At 38.5% G+C, this 20,672-nt stretch overlaps 1 protein-coding gene across 1 annotated transcript in view; it reads right to left on the bottom strand.

The window, feature by feature from the left end:
- gfra4a (GDNF family receptor alpha 4a) overlaps positions 1-20,672 on the bottom strand; it is a 104,894-nt gene that overhangs the window by 25,141 nt on the left and 59,081 nt on the right. The gene's annotated exons all lie outside the window — the stretch shown is intronic.

A 20,672-nucleotide genomic window follows, 5' to 3' on the forward strand; every position in this document is an offset into this window, starting at 1 on the left:
ACCTCCGGGGTGAACGCTGCTGTGGTCCTTAACAACCATGCAAACTTCATTAATTTGAACCACATGCTTACAGTGACAACAAAATAATCTGTGCAACAGTCAAACTGCTGATTTCCCCCAAAACTGCACAGTAACAAAATATTCCTTCCGTCCCCATCTCTCCATTCACTTTCACTGGACTGTGAAAGTAAACATAGAGGACACAACTTAAAATTTCCAACCTAGATAACAGTACCAGGGATTTTGCACAGTAATTATGAACGATGACATTTAATTATACAAGTCATTGTTGACTCAGCTTTTTAAATGGAAAGTTGCACTGACTCCATTTGTATCAATGGCAAAATGTAGAAATAGATTCATATTCATTGCAAAAACAAGTTCTGCTTTTTGTGATGTGAATTTTATTGCATTTTAAAATCCCTTGTCAGAAGATTAAACTGGATAAATGTTGCATCTCACTATTATATTCCAGCATTTTAAGATTGCATTCATAAACCCAAAGGGGGAGCTATATTATTCATGAATTCATACAGTTGTCACATGGAATCCATCTGACACCACTGACTGGGTTTTGATGAAACATGGGGATGCATCTCACCAATACATCCTGACATGTTCCAAATAACACTCAAGTGTTCAGCTGCAGTCAAAACAAAGTGTCTCATTTGTTACAGATTGGCCCAGAGAGGGGCGTCATCGCTTGTGTGGGGGCAACGTGCTGACTGTTGTCTTGTTTCATGTGGCACTAATCACATGCAAGCTTTTTACCCCACAGGACAGTAAATGCTTGTTTATCCTCAGCTGTCAAAGGGCTGTTGAACTCACCAAAAAACTAAAGTAGTATTTTTCATCTATTTATGTCCTGTTAACACATAGAAATGATTTTATTCAAACAAAACGTCACATACAGTAGTAACAATATTCAATGTGGCAGCAGTATTCCTCTAAACTATAGCTGTGCAAAGCTGTAATTAGACTCTAGGTCTTCGAGCTAAATGCCAACATGCTCACAGTTTTGCCATCATGACGTGGAACATGTTATGCCGGGTTCAGTCTGCACAATATTTTATGCCTGATGAGACAGTCTCGTATTGGGGATGTGTCTGGACATGGCATCACCCAACACGTCGTGGACGCTGTAAGAATTCTTACACAACAGTCTTTGTGGCAGTAGTAAATGATTACACCCATTAAGGAAAGTGGGCGTCACACTGATGTCCCGTCCTCATGTCGCGCTATTATCAGACTTATCATAGTATATCACAGTCTAAAGACAGCATTAATGTTAATGTTTGACCATGTTGGTATCTAAAACATCCCCATAAGTCCAGCTAAGGCTGGGGGACGTCATTCGTGTTGCAGATATTTCTTATAACAAAGGATTTGACAAAATGAAATTTCAATAATGAAAAATCATTGTCATTTGTCCTGGAGAGGAGGGGGGGTACTGACCAACCAGCTCACATTACAACCCTGCTTTTCCAAGTTTCAAGCTACTTCAGGGGGGAAAATAGAAAAACTGTATGTTAAATTACATTAGTGCAGTTTTATTATTGAGGACACCACCGTTTACTGAGCTCTTGGTATTTAGTAACTGTGCAAAATGATTGAGATGAGTATAAAACAGTTGAGAAGAACTGGTTATCCATTATGACAGATACCCAGAAATCATGTTCAGAAGCATTTCTCTGTTAAAGCCTTCTTAGTGAGACTCTATGTGCAGTGAGTTGGTTTAATAATTAAATTGCAGTTGAGCGCTTCGATCCCTCCCTGTGTGATGTTACTCAAGACGTCATCAGATAAAACAGACAAGAACAAACACTACTGTATTATCCCTGGCTGAAGCCTGCTGCACTCGTGGAAGGGGTTAACCGCCGTGTGCCCAGCAGGAGATGTCTCAACCTTTCTGAGAAATCGGCTAATCCAGCAGCAAGCTGTCAATAGACAGTGAGGCAGGAAGCTTGTTGATATGGGTTCGGGATGTTTGCGGATGTTACTGAGAGAAAGAAACTGCCACTCAAATGAAGTGATCTTTGCTGAGGTCTCGACAGGCAGTACTTAGTTTGGCAAAATAAAAGCCTTCCAAAAAGTCATTTATTCCACGATAGAGTCTTTACATCAGATGTATTTAATGTAAAGCAAAGAAAGGGAGAGGAAACATGCAGGTAGAGATATAGTCACTCATCAGCTCTGCTCGAGATTTCTCTTGGATAAAGTTATAGAATCTTAAGAAAACAGCAGAGGAACCTGTCTTATGTCCACTCACTGTGAGAAAATTCAAAATGCAGATTTGCACTGGAAACACACTATTACATCAACAGTAGCAGTTTACTTCACTCAGTTTAAGAGAAACAATATTTAAACATATTTTCATGTATGTCTTTTGTTTCGCTTATGCAAGTATGTGAAACTCCAGGTGGGAACAGATCCGTGGGTGGTGTGTGTGTGGGCGTGTTGATATGGAAGGTGGAGTAGTGAAGAATCTTAAAAGCCAGGTTCGGCTTTCCTCGGCTTCAAGGCAAAAGAAAAAGCCCCTGGTGAGCAGCAGTAGTGCAAATCTTATTAAATTGCAACTAATCCAGTGTGGAGAGAGGTTTGATATTTGTCTGAGAAATTAAGCAGCACTCCAGATTGCAAGAGATAACAATTTGCCTGGAAACGGCGCCGCGGAGGACCGGTAGTTCAAAGAGAGACAGTCAAAACCAATTAGGAGAAATCAGTTGCCTTGTCATTCAAATTCGTTCCATCATATGCCTTCCTGTTTATCCCACTGAAGTAAATAATCTGTTTGAGGTCTCTCACTGCTGCTTTTTTTTGTTCATTTTCCTCTTTGTTTCCGTTTCTCTTTGATTTCCTCTCTGCTGGCATCATCCTTTCCACTCATCCCTATGTTCTCTCTCGGCTTTTCTCTCTTTTCTTTCCTCTCATCCGTCACGTACACATAAACACACATGGTATGGTTCAGGGAGCAAATTCTAAAATTAAAGAAATATTTTCAAGGAAAGTGCTTTGGCAAGAACAAAAATGAAATGACTTTTCATTCCTGTGATCTCGGGCACTTTGAGTTTTGGTCTTGCAGCTAAAAACAAAATCAGCCAAAGTGTGAGACTGTCCAAATTAGCATTAAGTGAAAGATGATCTCATTGAATCACAGTGTAGTGGAACATGAACTGAAAGCAACTTCCACCCTACAAGCCTCCTAACCACCTTGTTCATTTCCCTACTCGAAGGAACAGTGTTGACAGAACTTGAGCACCCCTCGTCTCATTGGGTGGCTCCTCACGTCTCCCTGCCTCTCACCTAAACCCCAGGCTCCTCTGCAGACACGGGGCATCAGTCATTGCCATCAGCAGCCGGCTACCAGCCGACAAGAGAACACTTCCTTTAAGAAAATCTATAAGAAAACAAGCTAAATCTGATTTAATTCTCAATGAACACCAACATAAAAGAAATGATAAAAGTGGGATGACAACATAAATATTGAAGATGACGATAAAATGATGTTTTTTTATGAGTCAATATCCCAGAAAAAAGCAGCAGCAGCAGCAACTACATTGCTCATTCATCTTTAAAGTTGCCTAAAGACACAATCCAAGTACAGGACTTATTATAATCCCACTGTTGTTTTATGAATCCCTTTGTGTTCTTCCTGTTCATTTTTATACATGTACATATTCATACACACAGCTAATAAAATGCACCACTGGCTGTCTGAAGGTTCATCTTAAATTTAATTGCCTTAGAAAGTTTTTTGCAAATTTTCCCCTTTTTTGACAGTTTCTCTTCTTCACAGAGAGTCGGATGACTTTCTGCTGAGGTGAGACAAGTATTTTATTTATTTATCAATTAAATCGTAGCAAAAATAAATAAATCTCTAGTTTCAAGTTTTTGAATGTGAGGATTTGCTTATTTTTAATCTATTCTGTGTTACTGAAAATGGAAAAAGCTTTGAGAACTTGAACTGTTGATTGGAAAACAAACAAGATCTTGAAGACATCATGTAGAGCTCTCGGCACTAGTGACTGTTGTCTACTTTATTTATTTATTTATTTATTGTAAATCAGTTTCTCAGAGGGTTACATTTGTTCACTTCTGGAGACTTTGTTAAGGTTAAAGAACAGTAATAGGAAAACACTAGCAAGGTTCACCAAGATCCTGAATTATCCCTAACTTTAATCAAGCGCTTTAGTGAATAGATGAAGGAATGAAAAGCATAAGTTCCAGCCTTTTTTGGCCAGTTGGGACACCATACTTCTTCTGAGATGATCTAAACCAAAGCATAACAGGCAGTAGAACTTCATACTTTCCAAAGATTTTAAAGAGTAAGTTCCCCAGACGCCTAAAGACAGTGGAGCATCCAAAAATGTGTTTCAATGACGTCTTGAAGTAAGCAAACTCTCATTTCAAGTTCACAACAGCGGCTGAACTAACTACAAATCTGAGCTCATTAACCATAAAAGAATTTTGTTTGCTCAGTTTAAGCTGATGCACCGTGTCTGTTGTTTGTAACTTTATGTTGTGCATGATTTTCTGACTATATCTTGCATGAAAACGTCTCTTCATCAGCCGCTTTATGGCTGAGTGACTTGGGGTACAGACAGTGTGATGAATCCTATTAGAGATAACAGGCTCGGGGATTGTTTGGTAAATCTTTGACCGTACTACCAAGGGGCCGTGCATTTATTTCTGTATACTGAAATTCCTTATTAGTTAACTGCACCTCCCTGAGCACGTTTTAACTAAGAAGACTCTGACTGTGTCTGCTGGGCTTTCTTCTGATCTGTTGTCCCTGCCCCTGCTCTTCGACAGACATTGCCAAAACAAAAAGGGAATAAATAAATGCACACACACAAACACTGTCGATGTGAGAGCACAAACATGTTAAGTACACAAAAGATGTAATGGACATGTTACCATAAATTTTGTTTGCAGCAAGACTTCTTTGGACAATAACCGATCCTTCAAATATGCTGTGATAGGGTCCTTTGCTCTCCATCATTGATTTAGCAAAACATGATGAAATTTAGAGGAGAACTGAGAGACCACTACGGCCGTGATGCAGAATACTAATTTTGTTCTCCGATTCCTCAGCGACTAATCCATCCCGAAGAAAGTCAATATCATTCTGCAGCTGCTCCTGAATAACCACGCAACTGCAATTTGGGCATCTTTCTTTGTCTTCTTCAAATTGAAAGTGTGTATGAGCCAGTACATCTCTCAGGTCTCAAAGCTTTTTTTTTTTTTTTTGCCAGTGAAAAATAAATTTACTGAGAAATACACTTACTGTACACTTTGGACATCTAGATTCCACATTTTGAAGACATTTAGGCTGTGAAAGATAATAATAAATTGATTTTAAACGTAGAGCTTCTGAGTGGTGCGAATGATCAGGGAAATTATTACTACGCTGAATTTAGATACAAGATAAATAGTTTTGGCTTCAACCAGTAGCTTAAAAAGTCTAAATTCAATATTATAATAATGAAGACATTTATGAAAACATGTGTTGGAGCTACTGCAGGAAAGTTTAAGAACATAGAGGAAGAATAGCATTCGTCTTTTCTTCTCATTCTCTAAATATGTCTTGGCAGAAAGGAACCAAACACGTTTGCTTTGTTTGTACTTAAGTACAATTCTCAATATGTACTGAAGATTTTTTTCTTTAAGAGTTTATTTTGGCGTTTCCATTTTTATGAAATGTATGTTTTATTTATTTATTACCATGTGAACCTTTATGATTCATTTTCTAGACCACAGATTGTGTTGTGTATTTACTCTACTATCTTATTTAGCTTTTGTTCATTTGCTAATTCAAATTGTCTGTTCAATTTAAGACGACCAGTCATCTATAGAAAGATAAAATATGAGACAGTGACTTTTGAACATTTAAAGGGGTTTTTCTTAATCAGCTAATCCTATTAAAGCTGATCCCTTTGATCATTTGGGCCTCCCTGCTATTTTTTCATTGCCCGCTTTTGTCCTTTCTTAAACTCAAATGGGGATATGAGTGAGCAAAACTAGATCGTACTGACCGATTCCTATATTACATTTAACTCTTACTGTAGATATTTGACTGGACTTTCACACTGTTGCGCTGCCACCCTCACTTAAATAAAGGAACGTTATGTCAGCACTGTTTCTGCATTGATGCCTCACAGCAAAGTCTGCGAAATGAATATTTAAAACTTTCCCCTTTACTCCAAATTGAATTTTTTATTGCATATTCAGTGGCAAGAAAAGTATGTAAACCTTTTGGAATTTCTTGGTTTTCTGCATTATTTGTTATGAAATGAGATCTGATCAAAGTCAAAAGAGTATTAACAAATATAATGTTCTTCATTCAGGAGGAACTTTAGCCCATTCTTCCTGCAGAACTGCTTTAGCTCTGTCACATTCTTTGGACGTCCTGTGTGTGTGTGTCTCTCTTCATTCAGGTCATTATTCATTATTATTATTATTTTAATGGTTGTTTTCAATAAAGACAAAATATCTGAATCTATCTGAATATCTTTTTGTGTGTTTTTTGTCACATTATATTTGTTGACTTTGTTTGACTTGTAGTGTGATCTGATCTTCATCTATGACAAATTAATCAACGCAACACTGATGTTTAGTAGATGTTAATCATATTCACCATCTTATTTGAGGGTGTCAGCATGTTAACATGTGCAAATTAGCAGTAAACACAAAGCAAAACTCCCCCTAATTGGAGTGTCATTAGTTAGGTGGTCATAAATTGAAACAGAAATATCAGGGGATTGTCTTCATCTTTTGGGACAACCACTTAATAGTTGTTCAAATATTCCAGTTTGGACCAAAGGTCAAGTGACAGATACTGCCAGCCAGAGCTAGTGTGGTTAACGACACATGAAAAGAAGTATAATGCAACATTAACTTGAATGTTATCATCTATTTCACCAGGGAAGAAAAAAAACAGCTTCCACAGTCATCCTTTGTACAGGGTTTTTATTTCAGTGACAGCTTCTGATAACATTTCCAATCAAAGGTTCAGTCTTTTTCAGTAGTGGAGTTATGTTACTTGCTACATCTAAAGGCTTTTCTTTTGCAGGGCCACTGTAATCTGAGTGGGACTCTAAAAAGAGGTAAAAGCTTTAGGTGAGGGTGAGGGGAACCGAGTCTGTGCCAAGATCCAACAATAAATCCGCCTTCACGCAGTCCTTTGGGGCCAGCAGAGAACTCCTGCTTTTTTTCTACACAGTGTGTAGAAAAAAAGATGAAGAGAAGCCCAGTGTGGGTTGCTTCTTTCTGTTGAGCCACAGTACCACAATCCTTGGGCAAACTTGGCGAAAGAGGCTGGACAGCCACGCCAGAGGGCAGCGAATGATGCAGAATTCAAAATCCTTCAGAGTTTGATACATGACAATAGATAACGACATCCCATTCCTGTCACCATGACAGGAAGGGGAAGTTAATGACCTAAGGGAAACGGTTTAGTGATATGTAAAAGAACAATTCTGAGAAGTCTTTTTTCCCCCATTTACTTTAGTATTGTAAATTAACATTGTGCCTTTTGTCGCAGTGGAATCCAAACACAAACGTTCACACAGAGGATAATGAAGTAGCTGCATTTTTAGTACAAAGACAAAAAAGTGTTGTTTGATGTCATAAAGAAGGAAGCTTCATTGATGTCATTTTATGTGATGTCTTTGTGTGATGCATGATACATGTGAGACATCACAGAGTACCAGGGAGTGGTGGACAGTTTAGTGGACTCAACCATCTTCAATCAAAAAAACAGAGGAACTGGTGATGGATTTCAGGAAATCTGGGAGTCCTGTCACCTCTCTCTACACACATGGTGAGGAGGTGGAGGTTGCATCTGAGTACAGATACCTGGAAATGTACTTGGACAAAGAATCAGCACCATACAAAAAGGTGCGAAGCCGGATGTACTTTCTGAGGAGGCTGGCATGCTGACATTGGTTAACTAGTGCCGTGGCTGATGGGAATGGTATCTGTTTCGATGGTATTTGGACATAAACTAAAGTTATTTTTATTTATTTTCTTGGTGATGCTAAGGCTGAAGTCAAGATGATCTCCTCTGGTCTCTGGAACACCTCTAAAACCTCATGGCATTAATAAAGAACTGGACGACACAGTTACTAACAGGCTAACACTGATATAAACAAGCTGAACTAAAAACGAATCATGTTAAAGTGTTGTTATTTCAGTTTTTGTAGTCGGTAGCTTACATGAAATGAAACATTTCCAAGATGTATCTAACATCTTAATTTAGTTTGATGCTATATGAGAATGCTATATTCAGCATTCGATTACTACGTACACTGAGATTTCACTCTGAGACCTTCACAACAGTGAGATCCACCTGGCTTTAAATAAGTTGTCTGTCCTACAGCATGGCCACACAGACCAATAGAGGGCAAAGCTGACAGTATTCTGAACCATGCCCACCCTCCCAGCTGCACCCTGTAACCATGCCAAGAGGAGGGTATCATACCAGATGACAATGATCCTGACCACAGAACAACTGGTTGTCAACAAGACATCTCATTATCCCCAGCTCTCATTATGGTATTCCAGTCTTTGGTTGTATCAACGTGCTGCTCAGGCACAAAGCAGTGAGTGTTGAGTTCGACTGGGACCAAAAAGGGTTTAATAACTGTCCACAATGTCCACCCCATAACAAAACGTAACACTCAAAATGTCATCAGCTCGTGAGTAAAACGCTCTGCTGAGTGGGGAGATACTGGGAAGAAGATGTTTCTTAAATTAGATGTTTTTGTTGTGGCAGTAAATCCAGAGACTTGCTAAAAGAGTCCGATGTCAGTCTAGATGTAACTGTTGCCAATTTTCTCAGGGACCAATCTGGGAAACACAGGTATTTGTTCCATCTATTGTCTGGGTGCTGTCATTATGACCTTTAAAAGCCTTAGTCTTGTTTGAACACAACAAATTTGACAGTTGAAGTCTTTACTGCTGATTGCTTGTAATATCTGGGATGATGGAACAAAACCTTATCTGAAGACTGATAAGGGGAGCCAGCTCTAACATAAAATACAGAAAACACTCCTGGGACTGAAGAAAATACTGAGCTGACATTTACTTTCATTGAATACTGTTCAGGAATATGTATTCATCTTTGATAATGTGCATTTTCAGTATGAAATAATAAGAGAATAAAAGACAGTCAACATATTCACTCATCTAGCTGGGTCCTTAGACCATGACAGCACAACCTCAGCAGCCCACACATCCTAATGGGACCCAAGGTGCTCCAGGGCCTCCTGGGAGATACTGTATAATCACACAACAGTGACCTGGGTCTGCTCAGTAGTCTCCTTCCCATGAGCATGCCTACAACACAGCTAACAGGAGGTGGGCTAGTGGGCATCTTTGCTTAGTACACAAACAAACTTCAATGGCTTCTCTCATAGGGATTAACTTTTCTTTCAAATTGAGTCACTTTTTGATTTCAAAACCAATAACAATGCCCTCAACCAGCACCCAACGTCCCAGTCTGACAGTTACAGTAGCTGACAGGCTGTTCAAACCAAATGATAGCATCATCTGCATATAATGAAAACGCCAGCTTCCATATGGTATTAAACCAGACACACTCCATTATTTAGTGAACATCTCAAACAGAAAAGATTAGATACTAGTGGTCTCATGCTGATGGTGTCTTTGTAGGTGCTTCATGTGATGTTAAAACTGCAAATACAGTCACAGCTCTAAGTGAACAGGGAACAAATGGCTTGGTGGTAAACCTTTCTATCATGTACAATACTAGAGACTGGACTTGGTCATTTCTATTCTGTAAATTCTACTGATACCTTGATCAAAGCTTACAGTGTTCTACATTTAACAATTTGAAATCTTAATTCCAGGACTCTGGCATAAGCTTTCTGAGAATTACATATTAGAGAGATTCCTCATGATCCGACACTAAACTCCCAAGCTGCCTTTTTAAAACTGAATGTTCAATCGAGCCACCTCTTGACCATGAAAACCTCAAACATGCCTTCAGCATATCAGGCTGCCATTGAAGCTTTTCTTCTCTGATTTCTTGCCAGACAAATGTCTGTCCTGCTGCTGGGTAAAATTATCTATGCAAACCTGGTCTTTTAAATGTCTTTCTGCAGCTTTCCAGCCTCATAGCTGCTGTTCAACCACACATCCATTGAGTTTCCACTAAGAAGACTCATTCTGACACCATCCTCCTAACCCTTGGTTTGTAACGAAGGGTTAAATACTAAGTACATGCTCGGTAAAGTAAAGTATATTAGGTTCACCAACAGTCTGAAAACAGAATGTTTTATTTCCTAGCTTCCACTTCCCCATGCTGTAAAATTGTTCAAGCATTTGGCACATTTTACTGGGATGCATTGTGGTTTTCTGGCATAGAAATTAGCCTTTTTACTATAATGAGATATTTATTTTGTTGAGCTGTTCTTGCCTCACTGTTCTCTGGAGACAAAGTGCTACAAAGTCAAATTGGAGCACAGTCAGAAGCTCTATCAAAAATTTGGGAATTTAAGCTCCTTATTTCTCTTGCTGTTTCTAAATACACATGCCAAAATAGCTACACCCCCTCTCTCTTCTGCATCATTTGCTATGTACTATTTCTTCTCTTAATACCCATAAAGGTATGCATATACACGATCACCAAAATAAACACAGCTATAGTTCTTTCACTTGAATCTCTGACTCTGCAGGAATTGCACATTGATAAACATGGCACACATGTATAGGGTCTCATTTTGTTCATATACAACCACACGGCCTTGTTGTGGTTTTAGGTTTTCTCTCTGCTACAAGCAAACAAAGTATGAGTATTAACACAAAAAAACAGACACAGCTCACTCTCTCACATACCCTGAACATACTCAGGCTCAGTGTGCCCTCTTCACTTCATTTCCCCAGGGTACCCTTACATGCTGGGTGCCCAACGATGTGTTCCTCTGCATGCAAGTTCCTACCTGTCTGTGTTTACTAGTGTTAGCTTAGAGTTGAGTACCTTTAAACTAAAAATGTGGGTGTCTTCCTGTCAGCATCCTCTTCATGTTTGCCTCTTTGCAGCACTTGTGTAAGCCCATGCTTACAGCCTTTACACAAACATTCATGTAAACAATTTTCTGAAGGTGGAAATAATGTCATTGTTCAAAGTTAATCCCAGTTGGGCAGAGCTACAGAGACAAAGCTCATCTCAACACTTGCAATTGGAAAACATGATTCGTAAAGAGGCACTGATTCTGAGTATTTCTTATTAATTTATTATCTTGTCAAGAGGTCAAGAGGTCAGCCGACAACACCATTCCTGATCAATACCGGGCTTTACAGTGTGTAGACCCATGAGGATAAATTGTGATATGGGGTTTTCTAAATACAATTTGATTCAAATTTGTAATAAACTAAAGCTGTGTTCAGACATGCACCCTGAATTTCTCTAGACATCATGTGTGAGTTGTATGTGACAATGTAAATGTCTGAATCAGTTATCCAGGACATTAAACAGACTACCAGCCCTCTCAGCTCACTAGTACAAACTCAGTTATGTCTGATTGAGCCCAAGACACAGCAGGTCATCACGTGGTGTTATATTAATCATCTTTCCTTCAGTAAACTGGGGTTATAGACAGTAAATAACCATTGTTTTAACCACGCGACTGACACTATTTCAGTTTGCTGTAAACAAACTGTACTTTACTTTTTGTGAAACACCATGCGTCCTAGGTCTACCCAGGGATCACTTATTTCTCTTCTTAGCCAAGCCTAGCTGCTGACTTCTAAAATCCATCTCCATACCTCCAATTTGTTCAGTAAATAGTTCTGATGTTGCGTTTAAAGGGAGGAAAAAATATCTTTAGAAACTTTGCTATCTAGATTTAAAATAGCAACAGAAAATAACAATAAGATGGAGTGACACAACTTAGCTCAGAAATAACAACTCTTGCATTGATAGACATAGATTTATTATTTCTAATAATATGTTAACTGCTTAACAGTTGATCACAGTTTCTGTGTCAACTCAAAAAAGCACTGGCAAAATAGATGTGTGTGAGTGATTAATGTTGAAATCACTGCTTTTCCAGAGAACTATTGAAAACATGAACATAATGTCAATAAATATATAAATAAGAAATAAAAGGGCAATTCTGTAGTATAGTGGTGGTAATGAGAATGTCCTTTACGTTGAGGTGGAAATTTGTAGCATTTCAAGTACCATTTTAAAATGTCAGAGGCACAGTTTGAGGCCCTACCTCCCTCAGGAGGCAACGTAGTAAATATCATGATCCAATAGACCCCGACCAACACAATTTTCATCTAATGTGTTAGTTATTAGTGCACTGTAACTCTGCACTGCTGATACAGTTTACAGGCTCAGTTTATTATGTACTGTATGTCTGTATGGGTGTGTGTGTGTGCCATGTTTAGGATTAAAACATAATTGAAATCAACGTGATTTATTCTTAATCAAAGTGACAGTATCCAATGTTTGTTATTAATATGAACCAACAATTTAATAATATCTATTATCAGTATTCCTTTTACTCCCCCATGCTCTGTCCATGGTGCTGAATCTGAAGCTGACAGGATGGGACAGGACAGTATCGGTCTATCAAGACAAAATAAAAGAAAAAACCTGACATCAATTCTCCTAAAAAGAAACTCGAAATATCAAAGTTATTCAACAACGCTACGATTACTAACAACCATGTTGCAACACCATAATTAATTAAAGTTTGCATAGACATAACGACACATCTAAACTGACAACAGGGTGTGATTCCTCCTTCCTTCCTGTGTCTGAAGGATTTTATTGTTGTCAGTTGTCAGATTTTTTTATGTGCCTCAACAAACATCTGCATTACTGTGCAATCAAACAAGAAAACAACGTCTTTAACGTTTGAGACATTTGTGCTTCGTGTGAATGGCTCCGATTCTTCCATCTGAAATAAATGTTAAAAGTGAATGTATGTAGCTCTCTGCTTATATGAGCTATGTGAGCTTGAACTACCCCTGTTTAGCTTTGTCTGTTTTATAAAGTGTCTGTCTGTCTCTGCTAGTGCATGTGCCCAGGTCAGGGATGAGGACACACTGATTGCACGCCTGGGCTGTGAATGCATCACCGACCCCCAATTATAACTTTTACAAAGAGCTCTCCAAATGTATGTTTTAACCTGGAGGCCACAGGTCAGCAGACAATTAGAATCAGGGGAGAAAAAAACTTTTCAATGAGAGTGAAAAACTAACCTTGAAACTGACAAATGGAGCTCTTTGTTCAGAGAGATGGCTTTCATGACCACGGCGTCATTACAGAGTTATGTTATCATTTTTGTTCTCCGCTCTAGATGCCCTTCCTGGCCAAGAATCTACTCCGCATTAATTACTGATTGTGGATGCATGCTAATTAACGTCATCGCTCCAAAAGACTAAAATAGACAGGGCTCTGATGTTAGCGCTTGGCAAAGCTCTGTGGTCACATACTCCTTGGGAGTTGACCCGTGATGAGCAAGGAGGTGAGTTGATGTTTCATTATGTAAGGCAGCAGATTAGAAGATGCACCAATGGTTTTCGGCGTCCCCTTATCTAAGTTAGGAGAGCGTTATGAGATTAGGTTGAAATGCTAATATGTATTGACAGATTCACTCAGTTCTCGTTCCATCTCTCTCTCTTCAGCTACTTTATGCTCTGTCACTCTTTAACACAAATATAATTCTGCATGAGCAAATGATCATTTTGAGTCTCTTGGCCACATGGACAGAGTTTGATGTTGATGTGCAAGAGTGACTCTGAAATTAAACTGTGGATGTTTTCTATTCTATTGTTTTGCCAAAACTGGTTATTTAATAATGATAATTCTAATAATGACATACTTTATTGATTCCCATGAGGAAATTGTGGGACAGCTGCACATAGATGATGGCACTATAACAGGGTTTTCATGACTTGTCCAAGGACACCTCAACATGTGGTCGAGGAAGGAAGTGGGAGTTGACCACTGACCCCGGGCTACATTGACGGCTGCTCCACCAACTGAGCCACTGACGCCCCAACGTCTGTATTCTCCTGGTATTATGACCTAGTGAGCGCAGGGCATCACAGCATTAATGTGGTCCTTGTCATTTCGATAAGGGCTTTCTCAGTTTAGCTCTCTGGTCATGAGTTCGGAGCCAGAGGCATCTTTTTAATGAGGAAGAGGGACACTGTGACAGGGGTGAGCTGACCTGACACAAGCCATGGCTGAGCAAGTAGTATGTCCTACTGTTCTGTATGTACACACTGACTGAAACACAGACCCTGAAACCCACATACACGAATAATACACGAGTCCCACAGAGACAGATCAAGTCAGACACAAATGACTAGCTAGGCTCTCTTTGTGTCAGAAGCAATTTGAAGTGCCTACTGTGGACTGCCAGGTCTAGAACACACAGAGAAGCTTCTTCCTTGTTCACTCACATGAACGTGCTGAGAGCCTCCATCTGCACCGGTGTGTCACCCGCAAATTGTTTGCTGCCGGCGTAGAAAAGACCTTGAAATGGCATTTAGACCACTTGCACAGAATAAAACACTCACATTTATAGCATGCTGTAAACAATATGCACTTGCAGTGTTAATTTTGACAGGAATCATCGTCATTTTAGTTCTAGTTTCTTAGTTTTAGTCTTGATTAAATCAATGGAACAGTTTAATTTTAGTCAATGTTTCAGTCAGTTTGCAAAACAACTGGAGCAAAAGATTTGCACGTTTAAATGGATCCATACAAATGATTGTTTAAAAAAGAAAACGACCTTTAGTGCTTTCATATGTGGACTGTGATGGAGATTGTGTGCTAAAAAGGAAACTTTGATTCTCTTGTCTTTATTCTTCATAGTGTGTACGGGGGGCAGCTAAAGCTGTGTATGAGACGTGACTTTGCAATAATATGCATTTTTTTAAATAGATAATATCAATAAAGCTCATTAAGTGTATAAAATATTTTAAATTTCTTTTGTAAAATGCATAAATGCCCAGTTAAAAGTACTAGCGAGTTAATTCATCACAAATAATCTAATAATTTAATTCTGTAATTCTATAACACTGACAGTGGCCATTTTGTCATTTAGTACCAGCATCCACACACATTCAGGTGTGTTACTCTTATTTTTCCTAATGGTACAAAGATCATGACAAACCTACTTAGATGACCGGATCAGGCTCTGTGGTCCAAGCTTTAAACCAAGCTTTTTGAAAATATTATTTAGTAATTATGAAATTTGTGGCTTTTATTTGCTGACCCACGATGAACAGTGTGACTTTAGCTGTAACAAACTTTGTTTTCTGCTAATAGTAAAGACGAGTGTAGTTTGAAAGAATTCAAACTGCAGGTGTGATGTCACCCTAAGCCTAAGCAGCTGTGAGAACACTTGACAATAAAGCTGAAAGAAGTGCTAATGATGTTCACTGTCGCAGCATTTTCCGTGGCTGTGGTGACAAAAACTCTCTTATGGATCCAATAATGATGAGTGTGTCAGGTGAGGTGACAGGCACCTTGGACTGAGTTGTGTTCGCTAACAATTCACTGGCAGGAGAGAAACTGGTGCACACTCGCTCAGCACGCAGCATAGCATAAGAACTGAAAGCGAGCGCTCCCTTGGCGTGGAAGCAAGTGCGTAGGCGGCGCAAAGCTGCTGCAGCTGAAGTCAGGCAGGGCAGAACACACAGAGCCACCTTCCTTACTCAGTGTGTATGAAGAGTTTTGCTTCCAAATCAAATATGTGCTCTCAGTAAAATAAATAAAGGAAATATAGGGAAGAACTTTTAATTAACTGCTGGGAACCAACTATATTACAGCTGCACTCTGCTGCAGTTGATCGTTTTTAGATATATGTAAGGCTATTTTTCCAATATCAGAATATAAAAAAGGACTCTTATCTGCAGAGATGTTCCATATATATTGTCTGTAGCACCTCAGCAGCATCTTTCATTTTTTCGCTTGTGTTTGTTATTTAGTCTTAATAAGATTCAATGTTCATCTTGTCCAGTAATATTTTTATTATATCTGGAAATATTTCTGCAGCTAGAGAAGTGACTGTTTGAAGTTATTACTGTCAAAGGAAAAATAAGTTCACTTAACTTAGAAATATTGCGTTTGTTGATATTTATGATTTTGGTCCAATTTATTCAGAGAACCAGGAAATTGCAAATTGTTTACTTTTTCTAGCATATGTAACACTAAATTTAAAATCATCTGAGAATAAGACAAAATAATCAGTGCCAAGAATAAATGCAGCAGCTGCACATTAATGTTTTCACTGTCACAGATGCAGCCAACCTCCTACAGCTCAAGCAGGTTTTCAAGTGTGACACCAGTGAAGTTTGTTGTTTGTCAGAACTCGGACTGAGTCATCGATCCACTTGATGCAAAGTGTTGTTTTGTTCACTTTTAATCAAATGATTACCACTCTGGCCTTTGACTACACAGCACCAATCACAAATGCTTTTGTTTTTTACATTTATGCTTGAATTTCATATTCACACATAAGCTCGGTGTGCTGAATGGTGGTGGTCATTATTTATACCAGAGCATTCTGCACAGGCGGCACGATGTTACTTAAAGTAATAAATAAATAAAAACCACAACTTGAAGAAACAAATAGAGGTGTGCAGCAAATCAAAGAGCTATGTTTTATGCAGCTTTGTGAAGAACGTCTGATTAGTTTGGATATATACCAACAACAATGAGGTGAGAGCAGTCTGTGTTTTGTTTTGGTTATGAAGTTCTGAGTCACCAACGAAAGGTCTCAAAACAAATCAAATCCTAAATGTTCTGTTTAGAATCCCAAACAGGCCATTATGTGCTTTCACCAAATCTACCTACATTTAATAAAGAGTAGAGTCATGACAGAAAGGAGTAATGCATTTTTTGAATGTTTATTCATTATACTCCAATAACATCTCTAAGCTAAAAGATGAAGTATGTCTCTGCATGTTATTGTCATGCAACAATTACCTTCACTTGTAATTTCTGCGCTGAACGTTTTGCAAATTGCTGTTTTTGGTTGACCCCAGAATATTTATTACATCTGAATATAAACCAAGGTATCATCTGTCGCCTATGAGCTGCAGCTGCACTGTCAAACAAACCTGTCCATCTTGTTGGATTCATTGTTGTTGGATCTGCTGCAGTTGGTTTGATTTCAATACACCCCTCATCATAATAATGAGCTGTCACGAAGAGTTGACAAGAATTATTTATCCCTGCCCAAAGCTGGGGGAAGAAATCATTCCAAATCAAATTAATGAATAAGTCAAGTCACAAATGACGGGTGTTTACACTTGGAAAAGAAACATGGATTATTTGTTATTTCTTATTAAAGTCATCAGATTTCTAATTCAATCCCGTCTTCATACCTCTGCTGATCCTCTCTGAACCTCCACAGCGGATTTGACTTACAGCCAGTGCAATTAAAATCTGACCCAGTTATAAAGAGTAAATTCAGTATCAAATTAATCTTACTAAGTCCCTCATGTAACCCAGGAAACAGCAGACAAAAAAGAAGACTAGATCTGGCAAATCATTCAATGCCAGTTTTCAACACCAACATTCTTTTGACACATTTGGAAGCGAAGGGAACTGCTGTTTGATACCACGCCCTAGTGTCTGCATTGGAGCTCAGGTGGAGATGATAACAATCCTCTCACAAAAACCTTTTCTATATCCAGCTCAGGTTGAAAGCAATTGGACAAATGGTAAAAGAGAACACCTGTTATTTGCTGGTTGATGGCTCCTGGAACCAGCTGCTGAAACAACCAATTTGGGCCGGATCCACACAGGAGCCCAGCTCTGATTTTAGTACTGTGTGATGCAGATTTTGTCTTCTCATGGACGGATACGGAAAAACAAACCATGTGGAAACCAACCTGCTTGATGTGCAACCTAAAACTGGCCCCAAGTGCTCAAGTAGAGGCCTCATCGAATCAGATTACATGTTTAAACAGCCAATAGCTTCTGTGCACCACAAAGAGATAAAACTTTGATTATCTCTTCTATTGTGAATGCAGCTTTAGTTTATGTATGCAGATGCCTTGTGGAACCAATTCATTAGCTTGGAATTATGAGGTCCCATCTGCATGCAGAGCAGTTTTGCCATTTTCAAGAGTGGATAAAAATTGTTTTGCATGTGCATATTTTAATCAGAAGTTGAGCCCCGTTTTGCCAACAGACACAGACGGCAACAGCTCTCCCAAAAATAAAATATAGTATTGTTTTTCAAACTAGTATTACAAATAATTACAGCAAAAACTAGAAAAGTATCAGACCTCATTAAGACAAGAAAGTGAAATAAAATGCAGTACTGGGACATGAACATCTAGGATTCGTCCCCTGTTCTCAAAATGATCAAAAATATATCGAGCATGCTTTTGCTTAGCTAATGTGGGAAAGTTGGTGTATCACTAAATGCTAAAATGCATCGGAAAAATTCTTAGTGATATAATGTCGAGTGCTGGCAGCCAAAAACATCGAATGTATGGACCAGCGAGGACCACATTAATACAAGAAATCAGCATGAATGCCAGGTTTTCAGTATTTGATGGTGGTTTGATGGTTACTTTTTAAACTATGTTATTTAACTATGTCTTTTTCAGAAGTTTAATAACACTTGACTGGACATGCTTTAAGTGCTAGATGGAAACATGGATACTGAGACCATAGATGAACAGTCACCTGGATTCATCTGATGCTGAAGGATGGAGATGAACATGGAAAGTATGAGACAAGATCTGATGTTATGAGTAAAGTTTTTATATGATTTAACCTGACTAAACAGTTTACCATCAATGAATATTGGAGATTCTCAGTCAATCTAATTATGTCTTGTGATGGATGAATGATTTTGAAATTTGTGGCAAATTCTGTCACCTCCATTTCTAAAACAACTTTGAAGGTAAAATGATCTTCTGAACAATGCAGCCATATCTGGTCACATACATGAAAGCATGCTCAGGAGGTTTCTGGGAGATGTTATCCAGCTTCCAGTGAGCTGCTGCATGAGAATTTTGTTTTGCTTCAAGAAAAGGAAATCAAGACTTTCCTATATTGGACTGTTCACTATGACAAATGTTCTCCATTTATTGCAGGAAATATATGAAGAACAGTGGTTCATAAGAGCTTATCTTGGAGGCTGGCAAAGCATTTTTGTAATAATAGAGGAAAACTTTCTGGAAGAAAAAAGAAAAAGACAAAAGGCTTTGCACCTGCATATAATGTTTGTTTTTTACTCAGGATATTAGAACCTTTGCACTTTTAGCTCCAAAGAAAATAACGGATTTAATGCACTCAATTTAGAAGAGTTAGTAAGGAGGCCCGATAAAAAGCTCCCAAAAGACTTTACAGAAATAAGCTTTTAAATGTGCTTCATGTTTATTTATTTATTCCCCTCCCCCAGCACAAAAAGAGATGTCTGCCACTGACCCGGATAAAGCTAAAAGTTAATATTTTTACTATGAGGTCTTGCCATGGGCTTAGTCAAAGGAGTCTCTTGGGGAAGCAAAAAGATTATATAATTCAGGGATATCTAACTTTGATGTAAGTGGGCAGAAGAAAACTTTGTGGTCAGATAGTGCTGAGCAAAAAGTGTGTTCACGGCTCTTAAAGTGACATGTATTCAACTCCTACCTAGCAAAATATGATGTAATGTGGTTGTAATAAGGCTGGGCTGCACTGTGGTGACACTGTGTGTCGCTGGGATAATTATAAAGCGGGTGCTGAAATATTGACAAGGTTGAAAAATTTCAGCAAAGTGTGTTTCTGTCATAGAGGCTAAAATTATAACTGACAATTATTTATTACAATAAACACAATTCAGACCATGTGACCTACGTTCATTTGGTATAATCACTAAATTTTCTCATCCATTTCTGCAGTGTTGCAACTAACTGACAACGGTAACTCATCAATCATTCACAATCACAATCGAAAAACAAAAAACAAACTTGTATTTTACTTGTATGTTTAAACTCTGCTGCTGATGCTGTACAGTACATGTCAACATGTCGCTTTAGGGTGTCAGTAAATTTATTCACTGTGGTACTGTATCATCACACAGAGTGCAAACTACGTTTTAAATTCATGATGCTAAAATAAGATTCTAAACTATTGCTGTTGCTTACCTGATAAACACGGTTAATTAAAAAAATTATTTTTATCATTTTGACAGGTTTTCTTTGTTTTCTCAATGTAGAGAAACTTTGAAATAAAATTCAATCCTGCATAACCATTGTTTCCATCAAACATCTATAAGCAGCCTTGACAGACCAAATGCAAGCAAAGAAAAATTATTTACCAAGAGAAAAGCCGGGAAAAGTAATCAGAATAGGAGCTATGGATTTATTTTTTCAAGGCAAGTACAAATATAGGGATGTGTTGAACAGATACATTTTCAGCCTGCTTGAGTTTCATGATGACTTCAAATACCCGAACGCCCACAGCTCAGAAACTTAAGTCTGTCTTGTCACTCTGCAAATTTTATGGGGAAAAAGTTGAAGCAAGGATTTGTATGGGCATAGAGCAGGTAAGAGTACTCAGTGAAGTGTATGCAGGAAATGTGATCAGTTTCACCCCTGTGGGTTTTCAGGAAAACCTGAAAATAAATGTGATGCATGGAGATTCCACTGACCATAGCCTGCAGCATAACAAGCTT

Source organism: Anabas testudineus, chromosome 22 (genome assembly GCF_900324465.2).
Source record: "Anabas testudineus chromosome 22, fAnaTes1.2, whole genome shotgun sequence".
NCBI lineage: Eukaryota > Metazoa > Chordata > Actinopteri > Anabantiformes > Anabantidae > Anabas > Anabas testudineus.